The sequence below is a fragment of the Aedes aegypti genome, chromosome 3 (genome assembly GCF_002204515.2).
Source record: "Aedes aegypti strain LVP_AGWG chromosome 3, AaegL5.0 Primary Assembly, whole genome shotgun sequence".
NCBI lineage: Eukaryota > Metazoa > Arthropoda > Insecta > Diptera > Culicidae > Aedes > Aedes aegypti.
The window spans coordinates 135803358-135819095 of record NC_035109.1 but is presented as its reverse complement, the minus strand read 5'-3'; the positions used below and the strand labels follow the sequence as shown (position 1 = coordinate 135819095).

General features: G+C 40.1%; 1 protein-coding gene across 4 annotated transcripts in view; it reads right to left on the bottom strand.

The window, feature by feature from the left end:
- The window catches only part of LOC5575615, a 984994-nt gene that overhangs the window by 834309 nt on the left and 134947 nt on the right, over positions 1 to 15738 (bottom strand). For all 4 annotated transcript variants that reach the window (XM_021853786.1, XM_021853785.1, XM_021853788.1 and 1 more), the window contains 2 exons: positions 13967 to 14504; positions 13119 to 13623 (listed from right to left, as the gene is read on the bottom strand). The gene's annotated coding sequence lies outside the window, so the exon portion shown is untranslated. The remainder of the gene's footprint in view (positions 1 to 13118; positions 13624 to 13966; positions 14505 to 15738) is intronic.

Sequence of the window (15738 nt, the reverse complement as noted above, 5' to 3'; positions counted from 1 at the left end):
TAGATTGTTTCGTTCAAAAGAATAGAACGTTAATCTTGATAGAATTTTATGAGAAATTTGCTATTTTCAACCGTTTCTGTGAAATGTACCGGCGATATTTTTGTTTTATGTTAGCGACCAATTGTTTTCAAAATTATTGAAAATTCATTATTTAAGGATTTTTGAACGATTAAAATAAGATTTGTACTATTGGCCAACATTTCCTTGTGGTGCGGCCACTGTGCGACGTCGACAGCGGCAACGGGAGTCGTGATTTGGATTCATGCTCGCGATATTGACTTGCCATGTTTCGGAGCTGCTGCCAGCAGCAGTCCGTGGGTACGTTCGTGTATTCCACATATTGCCGCCCGCATACCCAACCAAGGCTCGGGGTTGGCAAATGTCAGCCAGAGTCCCAGACCAGAGCACCTCCCTCATCCGACCGACGGACGGAGAACTCGGTTCACCCCCAGAAGGAAAGTTCAACGAGCCGGCTATCGGAGTCGGAATGGATGTGGTTCGTTAGAGAACAGCCAAAACTGTGTATGCATATGGTGGATTGGGGGTAGATGTGCATTTTTCAATTAAGGCGATTAATGTTCCTCTCGTTTGGGGGGTCGTTCCAGTGGGTGTTGAAACCGAAGCATTGTGGGTAGGAATAACACAAAAAATGGAAAACGTTAAAAGTTTGTCTAAGATAATAACTAGAAACTAGAAACTAGAAACTGAAAACTAGAAACTAGAAACTAGAAACTAGAAACTAGAAACTAAAAAATTAGAAACTAGAAACTAGAAACTAGAAAATAAAAACGAGGAACTAGCATTAGAAAATATTTTCCACATTTTCTATTTCCGATTCGATTTCAGACCAACCAAATTTTACGATGCCTTCCAACTTTACGCAACATCAGTAACATGCAAATAATCCCTCGACCATTTTTCGATATTTTACTTTCTCCCCGTTCCGTGAGAAGATTTATGGTCACGGATTTGTCACGAGTCGTCTTCTTTAACGCCACGAACCTCAGTTGGCGAGCTCAATCAAATTTGCACAACTTTAAAACACTTCCCGTGGGGCGACTGCCAGTGGGAAAAGGGTATAATAAAAATTAAAAAACCCCTTTCCTTCCAACAACGACCGGAGCTGTATACTTAGTTAACCAGACACAACACAACAAAGCGAAATTATGCTCCATTAAATCGCACTGTTACGATCAGCGTAAATCAACGAAACTATTTCATCATCACCCGCTTTCCGCCGGTCTGATGGACTGCAGTCGTCGTCGTCGTCGTTACAGACAGGTCAGCTATCATACCTCCTAACCTAGATGGTGTCCCGACTAGTGATTAACAATAGAATTATAGCATATTTTGTTTAAGGTTTCAAGTGTTCATAACACCTTTTTTCGGAAGCACTGATGATGATAAAGACGCTCGCCACGACGTCAAAATCATCATAGGAGATCTAAACGCTCAGGTTGGCCAGGAGGAGGAATTCAGACTGACGATTGAAAAGTTCAGCGCCAACCGGCTGACGAACGAAAACTACCTACGACTAATTGATTTTGCCGCCTCCAAGAATATGGCCATTCGTAGCACCTACTTCCAGCACAGCCTTCCAAAGCGATACACCTGGAGATCACTACAGCAGACAGAATCACAAATCGACCACGTTCTGATTGATGGACGGCACTTCTCCGACATTATCGACGTCAGGACCTATCGTGGCGCTAACATCGACTCTGACCACTATCTGGTGATGGTCAAACTGCGCCCAAAACTCTCCGTCGTTAACAACGTTCAGTACCGACGGCCGCCCCGGTATGACCTAGAGCGGCTCAAGCAACCGGATGTCGCAGCGGCATACGCGCAGCAACTCGAGGCTGCATTACCGGAAGAGGGTGAGCTGGACGAAAGGTGAGCTGGACCTCTTGAGGACTGCTTGAGAAAATTGAAGACAGCCATCAACAATGCAGCTGAAAGCAACGTCGGGTACGTGGGACAGAGTCGACGGAACGATTGGTTCGACGAGGAATGTAGCCAGATTCTGGAGGAGAAGAATGCAGCGCGGGCGGTCATGCTGCAGCAAAGACCCGGAAGAACGTGGAACGTTATAGACGGAAACGGCCACAGCAGACCGGCCTCTTTCGGGAAAAAAAATACGCCGCCTGGAGGAGACGGAGATGGAACAGCTGTGCTGGTCTCAAGAAACACGAACTTACGCTGAAGCTGAAGCTGAAGTTCAACGCATCCCACATCGGCTTCGTGCCGTGAGCCGAGATGTGCAGGGATAAGGATGGGAGCATTTTGGCGAGCGTGAAGTGATCGAAAGGTGGAAGCAGCACTTCAACGAACACCTGAATGACGTTGAGAGCACAGACAATGAAGGACGGGACAACGGAGGAAATGCCTTCGTCAGTACTGCGGCCGATAGAAACCAACTAGACCCCACTTTAAGGGAGGTTAAGGATGCCATTCACCAGCTCAAGAACAATCAAGGTGCTGGTAAGGATGGTATCGGAGCTGAACTCATAAAGATGGGCCTAGAGAGGTTGACCATTTATCTGCATCGGCTGATAGGCACAATCTGGGAAACAGAACAGCTACCGGAGGAGTGGAAGGAAGGGGTAATATGCCCCATCTACAAGAAAGGCGACAAGTTAGATTGTGAGAACATTCGAGCAATCACCATTTTAAATGCGGCCTTCAAAGTATTCTTCCAGATCATCTTCCGTCGTCTGTCACCTGTAGTAAACAAGTTCAAGAGAAGTTATCAAGCCGGCCTCGTTGACAGCCGATCGACAACGGACCAGATCTTTACCGTACGGCAAATCCTCCAAAAGTGTCGTGAATTCCAGGTCCTAACGCATCACCTTTTCATCGATTTTAAGGCGGCATACGTTAGTATCGACCGCGTAGAGCTATGGAAAATCATGGACGAGAACAGCTTTCCCGGGAAGCTCACGAGACTGATAAGAGCGACGATGGAAGGTGTGTAAAATTGTGTGAAGGTTTCAGGCGAACACTCCAGTTCGTTTGGATCCCACCGGGGACTACGACAAGGTGATGGACTTTCGTGCCTGAACTCAATTTTTACAGCAGTCGTCGTAATTATCCATCTTGGCAAGCTTCGTTGGATAAATGTACGAGTCGTGCTGTAAAAATCATCAATCGGTAACTTGTTACGTAAACTACTATTAACGCCCTTAGATACAGTTGATTGTGAATTTGACAATTGTTTAAAAATATGCTGCACATATCTAATAATATGGTCTTTGATTTATGTTGCCTAATTGTGCTACAATTTTGTTTGAATTCGCAACAAATTTGAAATTGGGATAGCAACTGTTTGAATTGTGTAATAGTTCCCTCATCAAACTCAAAGTGCTTCTAAGAAAACTAAATCAAAATTTGTTACTGAGCATAGATGACCGTACAATTCGTAGTTGCTACTCCGTGATTGACTAGAACAATCGAAGTTGCACAGAGATTTAATGAATAGGACTTGGGATTAGCTTACCATTCTCAATGTACATACATCGAGAGCTCAAACTTTTAAAAACAATAAAGGTTCCGGAAACGTCCTTACGGTCATTGGGGAAGGGAAGGAATGTTAGTTAGACAATCGTTGTTACTAGAGACCGAGAATACCTCTACATCTCCACAGTTGTCATGGAAAGGATATTGGGTTAGTGCGATAAGATAAAGATCTGGGAGTCACCAGCGGTTGGTGATGCGGTAATGATATAATCACGCCTAATCTAATTCGCGATATAATTCGATAATTGCATTGTACCCCAAACAAGTGTTCATCACTCGCACACACAGGAGCAAGCAACGAGATCAATAGATCGAACACTACTAACGGTCCACGCCACTTTTTCAATTCACTGCGCGAACGACGCGCGACATGTTTGATCCTGCCCTCATCGCCCGCCCCCGCAGGTCGAAGGATCAAACAGAACTCAAAAATGAAACAAAATTTGTTACTTGTAACAAACTTCGATATAATTAAGATACAATGTTGTTGTAACCATTTGTTCGGGGTACCTACAACTAAATAGCAAGCAAAAGTCGCTCTCCATAAGCTGGGAAAATGAGTGGCACTAATTTTAAATTCACCCATTGTTGAACCGCCACGTGGCGCGTCCGCTACCGAAACGAGTTACCCCAACAATGAACGCCAGCATCACACAGTTTAAAATCCACGGCCCGACGAGTTGATGAAATCGAAAGTTTGCCGAGCTGGGGTCAGCCCCCGGTTTGGTGGCTACACAGATGTTGAGCTCCGAAATTGCGATTGAAGGTTTGTGTGGCTACATCGATTGGCCCCGAAGAACGCATGCAGGCCGAGTGCACCCGAGGATGATCGACCAAGTGCGGCAATTATCGTCTACTACGTGACCAGAGGAGCGAATTTACCTTGATATTGACTGATGAGAGGCTGCAATTATAATATTTCGTGTTTGACTTTGCTCATTGAGGAGTTTGCTTTCTCAACGAAGGTCGACTCGTCCGATGGAGGCAATAAATAATGGGGTTAAGTTTACTTTTTGGTGAAACAACTGAAATAAGTTATTCCATAATACACATCGTACCTTCGTGCTGTGCGTACACGAATTGATCTCGGAAGTTTTTATAACTATCTAAAGCAATCAAACAGAATTTTTCAGCGCTAAAGAAAACATTGCTTTCAAGATTAAGGTGAAGATGAATCGAAGCCAAACCTCCAATTTTCAAGAGCACGAATCTGAAGAACCGAACATCCGTTTACGGGTGTTCATTTTCCCCTATTCGTGCTCTTGAAAATTTGAAAATTGGCTTCGATTCATCTTACCCTTAACTCTTGAGCTTTATTAGTACTATTTTCTTCGATCCTTGTTTATTTTATCACAAATGATTTCCCTCAACCAATCCTTCTTTACTTCCAGATATTAGTTCAGAATGCTCCTATAAATTTTTTCACAGACCCTTGCAAACATCAATGCAACAATGTGAAGAATTGTCAGCAGGAATGACCCAATAAAAATTCTGGATTCCTGGATGAAATTTTTGAGAAATCCATAGAGGAATTTGTGAGTTGTAGAACACCTGGAGGAATTCCTGGTAAAATATCTGGAGTAAGTCGTGGAAGAATCCCGGAAAAAAACCTTTGGAATAATTCCTGGACAAATCAACTGACTACTTGGGAATACCTTTGTATGTATCCATGAAGGAATCCTTGGAGAAAACTCTGGAAAAATCACTAGAGAAATATCCTGAGTAATGCCTGAAGAAATTATCCTAGTGTAACTCCTGTAACAATTCCTGGAGAATGCCTTGAAGATATCTTTGTAAGAATCTATATAAATATTTTCTAGAGAAACCTCTGAAGGAATACAAGCATGAAACGCTTGAAAAATCCCTGAGGATATCTCCGTAAAAAATCCGGAGTATTTCTGAAACAAAACCTCAAAGAAACCTTGGAGAAATTTCTGGAAGAATCCCCGTAAAGAATTTACTGGAGCTATCTATAAAGGAATCACTGGAGACATTCCTGCAAGAATTCCTTGCGAAATCTTTAAATAAAAGAAACCCTGTAGCAACACCCCAGCAAAAAATTTCTGGAATAATCCTTGGAGAAATTAGGAATTGCTAAAGGTAATCCTGGAGCCCTGTCAGAAACAGCCTAAAACGTCTCATGGTGAAATCTCTGGCAGAAACCCTGGTGGAATCCATGGAGAGATTGCGAGAGAGATTATCTTGGAGGATTTTTGGAAAAACCCCTAAAGAAATCTCCGAATGAATTCCTGGGAAAATATCTGGAAGAATTTTTTTTGAAGAAATCCCTGGAGGTTTTCCTGAAGGAACACCTGAAGCCCCATTTGGACTGGTCATTTGATTGCTGTCAAAAGTTAACGTTGCATTGCCACCCAGTAAGTCGTTTTATTATTTATAATTTTCTCCAAATCTCTAGAGTATCCTTTTCTCCAGGAGGTCTTCAAATGATTTGGCAAGAAATTTCTCCAAAAAAATATCTAGGAAATCCCTTGGGAACAATTTTCAATCACAACCGTATTTTACAGACCAGTTCCGATAAAGCTCCATTACATTACTCCAGAGATTTCTCTAGAGAGTTCTTCCAGAGACTCCATCGGTGATTTCTCTGAAAAAAAAAAAAACAAATAATTTTCCAGGTAATTGTCCATAAATTTGGCAATTCGTTCAAGGATTATATCAGGGATTTTTTCAGAAAAATTTAGACAGAGATTTCTCCAGCAAAATCTCTGCAGTAATTATTCCAGAAATTTTTCCAAGGATACTCCAGGAATTTTCTCCAAAGACTTTTTTAGCAATTTGCTCAGGTAATCCTACTGAGATTTTTCCAGCAATTTCTTCAGGTGTTTCTCCACAGATTGCTGCAGAAACATTTTATGGTTCCTCCAAAAGTTGTCTTTAGGATTTTTGAAAGAATTTCTCCAGAGATTTTCCCAAGTATTCCTCCAAAAAACGCCGGCAAGATTTTCTCCAGCGATTTTTTCAGAGATTTAAACAGAGATTTTTCCAGGATTTCTCCCAGAAGTTCCTCTAGGGATTCCTCCGTAAGTCTTACAGGGATTTCTTAATAATTTTTCTTTAGATTTCTCTTGGAATTACTCCTGAAATCCTTCCATGTATTTCTCCAGGAATTTATCTACGGATTTCTCCAAACATTTCTTTATGGAAGCAGTTTCAGCAAAAATTCTTGAAGATATCCCTAAAAGTATTCTTGAGATTATTTCTGATGAAATTTCTGGAGGAATTCTTGGAAAGATCCTCAAAATTATTTGTTAGACTCAGAACGATTCTCCTGATAAACTTCAAGATAAATCCCTGGAAGTTTGTTAAAATAGCTGTGTAGTTGTAAAAATCCTTGAATTACTTCCTGTATCGATTTTGCTAAAGCTATCTATAGGAGAATCTCTGGAGAAAACTCTTGAAGAATCGTGAAGTAATTACTTGTAGAATCCCAGGAGAAATTCCTGGTATAATCTCCGTTGAGAAGCCCTGCAGAAAGCTGCGGAATAATTTCTGGAGTAATTTTGAGAGGACTACCTATGGAATACACTGAATGCATCCTCGAAGGAATTTCTGGAGATTTATCTGGAGTAATCCTAAAAGAAGTTGTCCAACTGTAGCCCCTGAAGGAATCTCTGCAGAAATCCTTGGAGAAATTTCTGCAAGAACTCAAGTAAATATTTTTCTCTTGGAATCCCTGGAATATTCCTTTATTTGTTTATTTGTTTATTTGTTTATTTGTTTATTTGGAGCAGGGAAAAGCCCATTTGAGCTGAGCAATATTGTGCTCTTTCTCAAATGGGCGCAAAACCTCCTCTTCTTTTCGTATCAACAGACTATTACATATTTTTCCAACTGATACAAATATTACTTAAATCTACTTAAAAACTATGACTAATATAAACCTAGCTTGCCAGAACCAGATAGAATTTTTTACGAAGAGTTGAACGGGAAAGATGAAAATCAAATTCATTGAAACAACGGTTGAACGATCGGCACATACTTTTAAATGGTTCGTGATGCCCGTAGTTTGTGCGAGCACCGTGCAAAAATAGGAAGGAGTTCGATCGAAGTTGACGGTATGGAACATTTATATTGAGGAGAGATAAAAGTTGAGCGCAATCTATTCTCGATTGGAGGAGGTCGGAAACAAAAAGACTTTTTGAAACTTCACGGCGAACACTCAACAACTCTAAGCCGATTAACTTGCAACGATCTTCATATCTGGGCAAGTTAATTGGATCGTTCCATGGGAGATATCGCAGAGCAAAGCGCAGAAATTTCCGTTGAATTGCCTCAATACGAAATATGTCAATTTGATAGTACGGTGCCCAAACAACTGACGAATATTCAAGAATAGACCTTACCAAAGAACAGTACAATGATTTTAAGCATTGAATATTTCTGAAGTTTTTAGCGACGCGGAAAATAAAACCAAGAGTTTTAGAGGCCTTAGAGGCAATGAAGTCGATATGCTCCTTAAAGGTCAGTTTTGGGTCTAGTAACACACCAAGGTCCTTAATGACAGACTCTCTTTTGAGAGATGTGGATTGAATTTTATAGTCGTAATCTATCAAAACGCGTTTTCGAGAGAACGACATTACAGAGCATTTCGAAGCGTTTAGGTGCATGCGATTAGTTTCACACCAATCGGTAAATATCCCGAGCTGAGATTGCAAAAATAATGCATCATCTACATTATTTACAATCCAATACAGTTTGAAGTCGTCGGCAAATGAAAGTTTCAAAGATTTAAGTAGAAGATTAATGTCATTGAGATACACGAGAAATATCAACGGTCCTAGATGACTTCCTTGTGGTACCCCGGATGAAGCGTGGAAGTAGGATGAAACAGCATCACCTAATTTAATGGCCATTTCTCGGCCGTTCAAGTAGGAGTGAAGCCAACTAAGAAAATATCCGGAGAAACCAAGACGTTCGAATTTTGCAATAGCTATCTGATGATTGATTTTATCAAACGCGGCCGAGAAATCGGTGTAGATAGAATCTACTGCCCTTTCTGTAGAGCTTTGACGATGAAAGTTGTATATACCACCAAATTTGTATTAGTTGAGCGATTCGGCATGAAACCATGTTGGTACTCCGAAATTTAATGATGACAGTGATGGAACAAAAAGTTGTAAACAACTTTTTCGAACAACTTCGAAACGGCACAAAGAGCAGCTATTCCACGATAATTGCAGACTTCACGTTTGTTCCCCTTTTTGAATACTGGGTATACATAGCTTCGTTTCCATTGGACTGGAAATGATCCAACTTGCAGAGATAGATTGAAGAGACGAGAAAGAGGCGTAGATAAACTTATGGAGCATTTCTTCAAAATATATGCAGGAATGCCATCAGGCCCGGAACTTGTCGATGATTTCATGGAGAAGCAAATTTTGGCAATTTCTTCAGGATCAACTATTGGATGGTTGCCGACTGGTGGATGAACTGGTACATTGTTGGCTGCATTGCGGATTTGTTCATCGTTCAGAGTTTCTTGAGTGAAAACGTTTGAAAACTGACTCAGGAAAAGGTCGCAAATACCATTCAAGGACGAACATTCAACATTTCCCTTGGACATTACGTTGGGTAGACCAGATTCCTTACGTTGTTCGTTAACGTAATTCCAAAAGTGTTTTGGATTGTGACGAAGGTTTTGTTGAACCTTCCGTTGATGCACGGAAAACAGCTTTTGGTTCAGGCGTTTGTATCGAGAATTGGCAGAGTTATAAACACGTTTATTCGCGGGCGTTTTGTGCTTTGTGTACTTACGCAAAGCAGATCGTTTTAAACTTTTCAAGCGTTTCAGACGATTGTTGCTCCATGGCGGATTGGGCTGAGGATTTCTTGAGTGCTTAGGAATAAACTGATCAATTGCGTACAGTACTATGTTGGAGAAAGTACCAACTGAAAATTCCAAGTCCTGGTTGATGAAATCATGCCATTCGATATTGGACAGAAAAGCATTCATACTGCAATAATCACCACGTTTGAAGTCGTAATACAACGTTTCCACAGGATTCATAAACACACAGGGTGAAGCACCACACAATTCAATCAATAGAGGAGGGTCATTAAAGTCATTGGAGGAATTCCAGGCGGAATTTCTGGAGGAACTGCTGAAAGCACCTGAAGCCGTATCTTATCTGGTTTTCACAAAATCTGGCTGCGATCAAAACTTCTTCGGGAAGGAATCTCTGTAGAAGAAGGAATCTCAATGTAGAGATTATCTTGAATTAATTTGTGGTAAAGTCCCCGGAGGAATCTTCAAAAGACAATCCTGGAAAATATCTGGACAAGCCTTTGGAGAAACATTCTTCGGACACCAATGTTTTCATTTTCAATTTGACCAGGACGAATGTACAATGGACCAATGCACGAGTTCACTATTTGACGTTCGAGTGTGAATTAGTGAACTCGTGCATTGGTCCATTTGGTTTCCTTTCGTACTACACAACTTTCTACGGTTGCTATGCAACGCAAGTTCGACGAATAGACAAATTTGAATGCACGACTATGTTCCTACAAAATGTTTGCAAGAAGCTCGTGCACTATGGACCGATGCACGAGTTCAGTAATTTGACGTTTGAGCGGTGCCGAATTCATTGGTTTCCATGGTCACATAAATAACATGGCACCGTTTAAACGTCAACGAGTGAACTCGTGCATTGGTCCATGGATCAATGCATGAGTTCGTTTTTCGACTTTTGAGCGGTGCCGTGGTATTTACGTTACCATAGAAACCGATGAATTCGGCACCGCTAAAACGTCAAATCAGTGAACTCGTGCATCGGTCCATTACACAGTTCACGCAAACATTCATGCAATTTGCACAACTGTTCGTGCATTGCACGCACAGCTTAAACGATGCTTTAGACAAATCTCGAACAATTTTTCAAATAGACGTAAGTCCCTTTCACTTCTTATTGAGATAATCAACTTCGAAGATGTTCGATCTAAAGCTAATTCCTATTTAAGGCCCAATCATTTTCATTCAATGAGAATATGTCGTTCATATATAATTTATAAAAGATTTAGCACACTACTGATAATAATTGAAATTTTATTTGAAATTATTATGATTTTTTGAGAAAATATACTTTACCACGTTTTGCTACCATAAACCGAGATAAGCCATTTTCATAAGTCGAGCTGAAAGCATGTGCGTTACTTTCATCAAAGCGTTACGTTATTTTGACATCTGCATGTTTGCTTACGTCGTAATGTTCCGTCAATTTGCAAACGTAAACATTACTTACGACAATCTGAAATCAAACAAAAAACCGCAATGTTTATACTTCAAAATAAACAACGGGTTGTTTCTCGAATGTTTCGAATAAACCAAGTGAGTTTTTGAGAAGTCTTCAGTTACTTTGAAGTGGAACCTATTTTTCTGTTTTTTTATCTTCGAAAGGTAAGTGGATCGTTGATCCATTGTTTTCTAGAAAATATTAGATACTTATATCGATAGTCCCAAAATCACGTCAAAATCACGCAACGGAGATACTCGACTCGAGCCGCAGTGATAAGGATCACCACCACTAAAAAATCAACCAGCAGCGGAGACTATCGCAGGCTGAGACTTTCGCAGGCGTAGCCGATCCAATGAACACGACAGCGATCGACGGGAACGGTAACGGAAAAGTTCCAGCTTAGTGGTTTTTACAAGGCCGAATCATTTGTGTCGACGAAAACATCGGCGAAATATCGGCGGGAAACATCGTCATCGTCATGGATTTGGCCATCTTAAACATTAAGGTTCCCAAAACGCGGAAGAGGAACAAGTGGAGTAACTTATTTCCTATTTATTTAAGTTTGACGAACGCATGAAGATGTGGATCCGGAAGCAAAGGTATGGTACACAATTTTTTTACGATAAATTTCAACACTTTTGGCACATTGCCCCCCTCCCCCCCTTCTTTGCTATGCTTTTTATATGAGACCACCGAAAATTTTGTAAGGCTTGGCACGCTAATTTGTGCATGGATGTTAATGTTTATGGGACGAAATTTATAGTCTCGATTAGATATAAATTTATAATCATTCAGCTGAACCGGATGTTATAGTTCAAGTTTAAACTTCTGCTGGACTGAGCTTTTCCGTGGGGTCCCATTTCTCATCAAATTGCGCGTTCGAAGTCGTCTATCAGCTTCTGAGCTTAATCGGCATAAAATAGATCTTGACTCGTGAATTCCGAATGAATAATCTCAATTTCACTTCTGTTTTGTTTCACAATATTGTTTCAATCAAACACAACAGCCAGCTGACATCAATCCGACGAAAGTCGATCAGTATTAATGTTTGTTTTTGTTAACACTTTCGCTGTTTTCGTTCGAGCGTATCTATGCTGTTAGTTGTTTTGGTTGATTCGTCAATTTGTAACCAAAAGGGTGTAACCAATATTTTACTCGAAAGAAATAATAATGATGTTTCGTCGTTGTGTATAAATAATGCCAAAATGTTCGTTGAATGGTTTTCATTGAAATCTTCAAATGAGCATGGTTTTTGCTGCTTTTGTAATCGTTTGTAACGGTAAATCCGTTTTTCCATATTTTGCGAGTTACGTCCTGGGAGGGAGGCACCGATACGAAACATGACACAAAGTTATTTCGAACTGCAAGAAAACTCCAGCTTGCCAACGACAATCAAGGCAGACGTGATGAAAATCGCTAGTTTTCTTTTATTGTGTTCCTTCGATCGTTCTGGACAAACATGGAAAAAGGGCTTAAGTTTTCTATTCATTTCATTTTCGTTTTTATTGGAAAAAGTAAAATGATGCGTATTTGAATACTTTATATTCAATCAGAATAAGAGGTGCCATTGTGACATTACTTTTGAATAAGCATGCATAGCTTTACAATCGATTTTTTGTCACATTTGATAAAATGCAAAAATATGTTTTAATCGATTACGCGCTATTATCATGTTTGTCCATTATTTTAGATCTGGGCTCACAGTGACAGTTCGTGACAGCAGAATCTCGGCTCACCTTGACGTACATAAATTTCGTATCGGTTTCTCCCTCCCAGATTACGTCCATCTGAAAGAGTATTCGAGAAATCTTCCGAACATCAAATCAAAGCAGGTTCTTTCAATAGAGGAAACAAAGGATGCCGCCAATCGTGATCAGTTGTTCCGAGTTTGGAAGATTTAAGCAAGAGATCTTGAACTCCATTAGGGAAATCAATGTTTCCTTCCAAGTCGCAAAGAAAGGAGACTGCCGCGTTTTGCTGGAAACTCTTAAAGATCGCAAACTTCAAACGCAAAACTCAAATATTTTGAAGATATGAAGCATATTTTTTTAATTTATGACGACAAAACTGAATAATAGTTAATATAGTTTTATCAACTTAGGTTGATAATGAGGTCTAGCGCAGAACACCTAGATATAATTAAGGAAAGTAATGTTTTATATAATATCAACTAAATAAACTCGAACGAAACGTCTGCAATTAACCATGCAATGCATAGCCAAACGCTGATGGATCTACTTTGAAACATTTTGTACTTGTATCTCTAATTACATCGTCTTATCTCATTTCCCATTAACAGTAACGATTCCACAAATAGATAGTGCATACCATTATCTCACTTACCTGATTCAATGCTAGTCGCCGCAGGAAGTCGACGACGGCGCTTGCTGTTAAGTCACTCGGCGAGACAACAATAATTGCTCCAATTTTTCACACCAAAAGCAGCGGCTTCACTTGGACAATGTGCAAAATGCATATTATCTCGATAATTACTTTTCCACACCACCGCTCACCCACACATTTTTTCCTTCCATTCACAATGGCAAGTAGCTTCTTAGCTAACTCTTCTCTCCACAAACACTTCTCCCGTCACTTCCGTCACTCCATTCCCAGCTGCTGAGTTCCCTTTGTATGCGTCACACAGCACTAATCATGGAATGGGGGAGGCTTGGCTTCGAAAATTTTCCCAGATTTCACTTTCATCTATTGTGTGACGATCACGAGATTGATGATGAATACCGGCAGCTGAATTATCTAACACAAATAGTGGCTTCCTTTCCCGAACTGGGCCCACTCACTTTTTTTCTTTCTAGCACGCGAGACACAATTGCGTAAGCTGAAGCTTGATCTAAGAAAATTTTGGTAATTATATTTTATTTACAGTGACTGGAACTCATTTTCGTACAGGGCACTGTTTTCATATCAAGTTAGATAGGTCTTGCGTAATGATAGACAGCATTTAAATATTGTTTGTTTAGATCTTGACAGGTTCACGAAGGAGTTTGGTCAATTTTATACAAAATCAAAATATACTTTTCCAATTTCATATATGAAAGAAAATGAAAACAATTTATGCTTGTCGAATAATAAATGAATAATCTTTTCATTTCAATACATTTTTTGATAGTTTTACCAATCTAATATGAAGACAGTGCCCTGTACCATTATGAATTTAAGTCACTGTATTTCACCTTCTCCTCCGGAATCCAGGCCCATCCATTCCCCAACAGGAAGCAACAATCGTACATCGTGCGGGTTTTCGACTGCTCAGTGATACAATTTTTATGCCATTATTTTCCCTCCCCACCCTCTGGCATAAACCGACACCCGACACAGTGTGGTTGCAAAATTATATGGGAATTTTTCTCGTCGATCACCAGCTCGTTTTTTTTCTTCTATGCTCCCGCCCACTGTTGCCAAATGCAATTCTCACGTTGTTCTCACTTTCAGCGGAGCAATTATTTTTTCGCTAGCTTTAGTAATCGAGTGCACTTTCCGCGCCAAACGGTTGGAACCGGTGGAGGTTGCCACGAGAATCTAGCTAGCTACAATCTCGACCGAGCATCGTCAGCAGCAGAGAAAAAAAAAACTCGGCGTAGAATTTTCCAGCTTTGCTTTCGTGGTCTCGAGCACTGGCGTCTTTCGTGGATGCTTGCCACTGGATTGCTTTCATAAATCTTCGGTTGGTAGGACGTGGTTTGCAACGTGATCTGCGAACGGCTGTAGATTCTGCAACATGAAAAGATATAGAGGGAAAACATCGTTAGCACTGGGTTTAATTTTGAGGACCTCTAATTGGCAATCAAAAATGGTTTGGAAAAAAGGTTAGAAGAGCTAACACGATTGCTTATGGCTATTAGGGGAGAATACATATTAGAGTAAGCGATCTAAGAATTTACCTTAGAACTTCTTTTTTTAATTTCATCATTAGTATCATTCCAAACATTACATTCATTTCTTATATCAAGGTGTTCTGTACTAGACCACACTATCATCCTGATTTGGTAGAACTAAATAAAGCTTGTATCGACATTTTGTTAACAACATATAACATTTCATTTGCCATATCAGTTCAGAGTTTTTACACGTGAGTACATCATACTACATGGCTGGCCTGAAAATTTATTTGAAGATCAACAACTTTTTCTTAAAGCAAAGTTTAGATTTTCTATTAATAAGTGGATACACACATTTTGGGTGGGACCATCAGGGCACCCGATTGAAGCGAGATAGGATAGGAAGAGTGAGACTGTCAACTTCCTATTGCTAACATTTCGTGGAAAAAGGACGGGCTCTTCTTCCCATCTATTGGGTCTTTCTGACAAGCAAGGGCTTGATTGTAGGACTGTTCGTGTGAACTTACTTTTGGAAGGAGATTCTTTTTCCTTGCAGGTTTCACGTAAGTTTCTCTGCTTACGGGTCCGCCATTCGTTTTTGGCCCTTCAGACAGGTGTATGATTGAATACTAATAGTCATACAACCTTGAACAAATTGTTTTGTTAGAACAGGCCATTGCTACCGGTGGATACCTTGCTACAATAGATGGCAGCTTATATCATCATCATCATCATCATAAGTGGATACACACATTTTATATATTTGTTACATTTGGCTTGAATGACCTCAATGTGATTTTTGAAAGTTAAATTTTTATCCAGCCCTAGATGCTTAACTTCATCTAACCAATTTATTGCAATCCCTCTCAACGAGACATCATGTCTACTTGGAGAGCTTTTGGTTTATGTGGGAATATTATTAGTTGAGTTTTGGAAGCATTAGGAGAAAGCTTCCATTTTTGCAAGTATGAAGAAAAATATTCAAACTTTTTGGCAATCTACTACAGCCGACACGCAGACTTTGTCCTTTGGCAGAGAGGGCTGTGTCATCCGGAAAACAAAGATTTTTGGCATCCCTGAGGTAACTCAGTTAAGTCATATGTGAAAATATTGCATAATATTGGATA